We start from the raw sequence: 5,764 nt of genomic DNA, 5'->3' as shown, positions 1-5,764 counted from the left end.
TCTAGGTTCAAGGTACAGAGGAAGGCTCACACTACCACCAGGTCATAGAACTACCCTGAAATGCCCACAACTTCTAAAGCCTTGTCAAATAGGTGTTTCTAGGTTCACGGTACAGAGGAAGGGTCAGACTACCACCAGGGTCATAAAACTACCCATGGAAATGCCCACAACTCCTACGAAAGCCTTGTCAAATAGGTGTTTCTAGGTTCACGGTACAGAGGAAGGGTCAGACTACCACCAGGGTCATAAAACTACCCCTGGAAATGCCCACAACTCCTACGAAAGCCTTGTCAAATATGTGTTTCTAGGTTCACTGTACAGAAGAAGGGTCACACTACCACCAGGGTCATAAAACTACCCCTGGAAATGCCCACAACTCCTACGAAAGCCTTGTCAAATAGGTGTTTCTAGGTTCACTGTACAGAGGAAGGGTCACACTACCACCAGGGTCATAAAACTACCCCTGGAAATGCCCACAACTCCTACGAAAGCCTTGTCAAATAGGTGTTTCTAGGTTCACGGTACAGAGGAAGGGTCACACTACCACCAGGGTCATAAAACTACCCCTGGAAATGCTCAGAACTCCCACGAAAGCCTTGTCAAATATGTTTTTTTAGGTTCACGGTACAGAGGAAGGGTCACACTACCACCAGGGTCATAAAACTACCCCTGGAAATGCCCACAACTCCTACGAAAGCCTTGTCAAATAGGTGTTTCTAGGTTCACTGTACAGAGGAAGGCTCACACTACCACCAGGGTCATAGAACTACCCCTGGAAATGCCCACAACTCCTACGAAAGCCTTGTCAGATACGTGTTTCTAGGTTCACTGTACAGAGGAAGGGTCAGACTACCACCAGGGTCATAAAACTACCCCTGGAAATGCCCACAACTCCTACGAAAGCCTTGTCAAATATGTGTTTCTAGGTTCATGGTACAGAGGAAGGATCACACTACCACCAGGGTCATACAACTACCCCTGGAAATGCCCACAACTCCTACGAAAGCCTTGTCAAATAGGTGTTTCTAGGTTCACGGTACAGAAGAAGGGTTAGACCACCACCAGGGTCATACAACTACCCCTGGAAATGCCCACAACTCCTACGAAAGCCTTGTCAAATAGGTGTTTCTAGGTTCACTGTACAGAGGAAGGCTCACACTACCACCAGGGTCATAGAACTACCCCTGGAAATGCCCACAACTCCTACGAAAGCCTTGTCAGATACGTGTTCTTGGGCGGCGAGATGTCTCATAAAACGACCCTATATATTCACCATACTGTTAAAACCCTACCTCCACAATCATCATCATAATCATTCATATATACTTTCCTTCACTATACTCCATAACAACCATCATCGCCACCATATCCTCACCATCACTGCCCTCCTCCTCCTTGTCAGCGTCACCATCCTCCCTACACATCACCATTCCGGCGTCACAGTCATCCCCTCACGCTCCCTCATCACAATCCCTCGGTGGTGGTGCGCGAGGGCTTGAGACAGACCGCACGCTCCATCCTGGGTGTTGTGTGTGTTGCGGGCGGGCTACGATATACCATACTGACCGTCACCGTAGTGTTGCTCTGCCTCCTCTCTCTCCCTCTCCTCTTCCTCCTCTTCCTCCTCTTCCTCTTCTTTGTTCTTCTGTTCTTCCCGGTTCACTGTTCTTCAGAGTTTCTGTTTCCCGCGTAATCATTCTCGTCATTTCACTGTTTTTTTTTCATGTCATTTTCAATTCAGTTATTTATCTATTCATTTTCCTTCACTGTTTTTCATGTTTTTCTCGTTTATTAACTCCCGGCACAGCGTTTATCTATCGGGCGTCAACTCGTCTATCTATCGACACATCAGCCAGTGACGTGTGCCGCCCACCACCTCGATGGCGCCCACAGACAACACTTCTCTGGGATTTTGTTTTCCAAGGACTTAGGGACACAGCGCTCTCTCTCTCTCTCTCTCTCTCTCTCTCTCTCTCTCTCTCTCTCTCTCTCTCTCTCTCTCTCTCTCTCTCTCTCTCTCTCTCTCTCTCTCTCTCTCTCTCTCTCTCTCTCTCTCTCTCACACACACATGTTTTTCTCTCTCTCTCTCTCTCTCTCTCTCTCTCTCTCTCTCTCTCTCTCTCTCTCTCTCTCTCTCTCTCTCTCACGAAAAGACCCAGCTGATATTGTCTCTCTCTCTCTCTCTCTCTCTCGAAAAGACCCAGATGATTCTCTCTCTCTCTCTCTCTCTCTCTCTCTCTCTCTCTCTCACAAAAACACCCAGCTGATATTCTCTCTCTCTCTCTCTCTCTCTCTCTCTCTCTCTCTCTCTCTCTCTCTCTCTCTCTCTCTGATTTCCAGAAAAGAGTGGGCGCCTGTCACTAGTGGCGTCCTCTCTCGGTCCTCCCAGTGCTCTTATTTACATCAACGACGACGACACAAAGATTGGTAACTCGGTTCTCACTGACGAAAGAATAAAGATGTAATACTCCGCTCTACAACAGTTTAGTCAGACCCCACATGGAATATGCGGTACAGTTTTGGTCTCCCCACCATGCAAAGGATATTGCTAGACCTTCCTTGCGCAACAAATCCTGTAAATCAACGTTTTAAATCTCTCTCTCTCTCTCTCTCTCTCTCTCTCTCTCACAGTCACCGTTTTCCCGCCCTCTTCACTGTAATCGTTCACCGCCTTCCCTGTTGTGGTGTGTCCGAGGCGCTGTCCATCACTGTTCCAAACCTCCGCTTCGCCTGAACGTTCACGCGCCATCTTGTGACCCCCAGCATACACATGTCTTCTCATTTACTGCGTTTTCTACCCATTCTTGCACTGCCGGCACCGCGCACCACCTTCTGCACTGTCTGGGTTGTGGCAAAGCTCGCCCCTCTGACCCCACCGACGCCTGGCCGAGCGCTCGTGTTGTTGTGGGTCAAACGTTTGCCCCCGTCTGCCCAGTCTCGAACGTTGCCAGATTATCGTACTCAGAATCTTATATATACCGATTTCAGAGCCAAAAACTGTCTCCTGGACCCCATTAAGGAGATTAACTTATAATTCTCGTTAAAATAGTTAATTCCTGATGTTTCTTGGCGATAGTTAGGCGTCAGTCCTGGACATTAAGGAGATTAACTTATAATTCTCGTTAAAATAGTTAATTCCTGATGTTTCTTGGCGATAGTTAGGCGTCAGAAACCGGGAAATACTATGCTCTGAGTACGACAATCTGGCAGTCACGCAACGTTGCCAGATGTCGTACTCAGAAGCTTATATATACCGTAGATCCAAAAACTATCTCCAGGACCCCATTAAGGAGATTAACTTATAATTCTCGTTAAAATAGTTAATTCCTGATGTTTCTTGGCGATAGTTAGGCGTCAGAAACCGGGAAATACTATGCTCTGAGTACGATAATCTGGCATCACGCAACGGTGCCAGATTGTCGTACTCAGCCGATTATATTTCCCGACTTTCGACCCAAAAACTGTCTCGTGGACCCCATTAAGGAGATTCACTTATAATTCTCGTTATTTATCACACTCAGCCAACGGTATCGGACACGTCCATTTTCAGCCAATCATAAGCCATCATACCAGCGTGCCAGATTGTCGTACCCAGACCCTCGTATTTTCTAGTTTCTGACTCTTGACCATTGCAAACAAACACCAGTAATAGCCGGTTTTAACGATAACTATAAACGAATGTCATTATCGGGTGAGGATGACAGTTTTTGGTTGTAAATCGTTAAAAAACTAAATATATGAGAGTGAGTACGATAACGCTGTAGCATACGTGTGGGTAAACACTGGGCCACCGATGCCAGATTGTCGTACTCAGAGCATAGTATTTCTCGGTCTCTGACGCCTAACTATTGCCAAGAAACATCAGGAACTAACTATTTTAACGATAATTATAAGTGAATCTCCTTAGTGGGGTCCAGGAGACAGTGTTTTGGCTCTGAAGTCGGTATATATAAGATTCTGAGTAAGACATCTGGCAACTTTGCTTGATTGCCAGATTGTCGTACTCAGAGCATAGTATTTCCCGGTTTCTGACGCCTAACTATTGCCAAGAAACATAAGGAATCAACTATTTTAACGATAATTATAAGTGAATCTCCTTAGTGGGGTCCAGGAGACAGTGTTTTGGCTCTGAAATCGGTATATATAAGATTCTGAGTACGACATCTGGCAACGTTGCGTAATTGCCAGATTGTCGTACTCAGAGCATAGTATTTCCCGGTTTCTGACGCCTAACTATCGCCAAGAAACATCAGGAACTAACTATTTTAACGATAATTATAAGTGAATCTCCTTAATGGGGTCCAGGAGACAGTGTTTTGGGTCTAAATCGGTATATATAAGCTTCTGAGTACGATAATCTGGCAACGTTCATGACTGGGCAGACGGGGGCAAACGTTTGACCCACAACAACACGTGAGCTCGGCCAGGCGTCGGTGGGGTCAGAGAGGCGAGCTTTGCCACAACCCAGACAGTGCAGAAGGTGGTGCGCGGTGCCGGCAGTGCAAGAATGGGTAGAAAACGCAGTATATGAGAAGACATGTGCCGTGTGGCCGCCGGGGGTCACAAGATGGCGCGTGAACGTTCAGGCGAAGCGGAGGTTTGGAACAGTGATGGACAGCGCCTCGGACACACCACAACAGGGAAGGCGGTGAACGATTACAGTGAAGAGGGCGGGAAAACGGTGACTGTGAGAGAGAGAGAGAGAGAGAGAGAGAGAGAGAGAGAGAGAGAGAGAGAGAATATCAGCTGGGGCTTTTCGTGAGAGAGAGAGAGAGAGAGAGAGAGAGAGAGAGAGAGAATATCAGCTGGGTCTTTTCGTGAGAGAGAGAGAGAGAGAGAGAGAGAGAGAGAGAGAGAGAGAGAGAGAGAGAGAGCAGTGTCCCTCAGTCCTTGGAAAACAAAATCCCAGAGAAGTGTTGTCTATGGGCGCCATCGAGGTGGTGGGCGGCACACGTCACTGGCTGATGTGTCGATAGATAGACGAGTTGACGCCCCGATAGATAAACGCTGTGCCGGGAGTTAATAAACGAGAAAAACATGAAAAACAGTGAAGGAAAATGAATAGATAAATAACTGGATTGAAAATGACATGAAAAAAAAACAGTGAAATGACGAGAATGATTACGCGGGAAACAGAAACTCTGAAGAACAGTGAACCGGGAAGAACAGAAGAACAAAGAAGAGGAAGAGGAGGAAGAGGAGGAAGAGGAGAGGGAGAGAGAGGAGTCGGAGCAACACTACGGTGACGGTCAGTATGGTATATCGTAGCCCGCCCGCAACACACGCAACACCCCGGATGGAGCGTGCGGTCTGTGTCAAGCCCTCGCGCACACCACCGCGGGATTGTGATGACGGAGCGTGAGGTGATGATTGTGACGCCGGAATGGTGATGTGTAGGGAGGATGGTGACGCTGACAAGGAGGAGGAGGGCAGTGATGGTGAGGATATGGTGACGATGATGGTTGTTATGGAGTATAGTGAAGGAAAGTATATATGAATGAGTATGATGATGGTAGTGGAGGTAGGGTTTTAACAGTATGGTGACGATATAGCGTCGTTTTATGAGACATCTCGCCGCCCAAGAACACGTATTTGACAAGGCTTTCGTAGGAGTTGTGGGCATTTCCAGGGGTAGTTTTATGACCCTGGTGGTAGTGTGACCCTTCCTCTGTACCGTGAACCTAGAAACACCTATTTGACAAGGCTTTCGTAGGAGTTGTGGACATTTCCAGGGGTAGTTTTATGACCCTGGTGGTAGTGTGAG

General features: G+C 47.3%; 1 long non-coding RNA gene across 5 annotated transcripts in view; it reads left to right on the top strand.

Annotated features, from left to right (window-relative positions):
- LOC126993412 (uncharacterized) overlaps window positions 1–1,056 on the top strand; it is a 1,429-nt gene extending 373 nt beyond the window's left edge. Inside the window, exons 2-4 of one of the 5 annotated variants that reach the window (XR_007747799.1) lie at window positions 103–514; window positions 618–720; window positions 1,030–1,056. This is a non-coding gene — a long non-coding RNA (uncharacterized LOC126993412). Of the gene's footprint in view, window positions 1–102; window positions 515–617; window positions 721–823 lie in introns of all 5 variants that reach the window. The other 4 variants (XR_007747797.1, XR_007747801.1, XR_007747798.1 and 1 more) reach the window with 4 other exon arrangements.
- The last annotated feature ends 4,708 nt before the right edge of the window (window positions 1,057–5,764 follow it).

This window comes from Eriocheir sinensis, unplaced genomic scaffold, assembly GCF_024679095.1.
Source record: "Eriocheir sinensis breed Jianghai 21 unplaced genomic scaffold, ASM2467909v1 Scaffold611, whole genome shotgun sequence".
Classification (NCBI taxonomy): domain Eukaryota; kingdom Metazoa; phylum Arthropoda; class Malacostraca; order Decapoda; family Varunidae; genus Eriocheir; species Eriocheir sinensis.
Note: the sequence above shows the minus strand (reverse complement) of the source record. Positions and strands in the feature narration are given on the sequence as shown.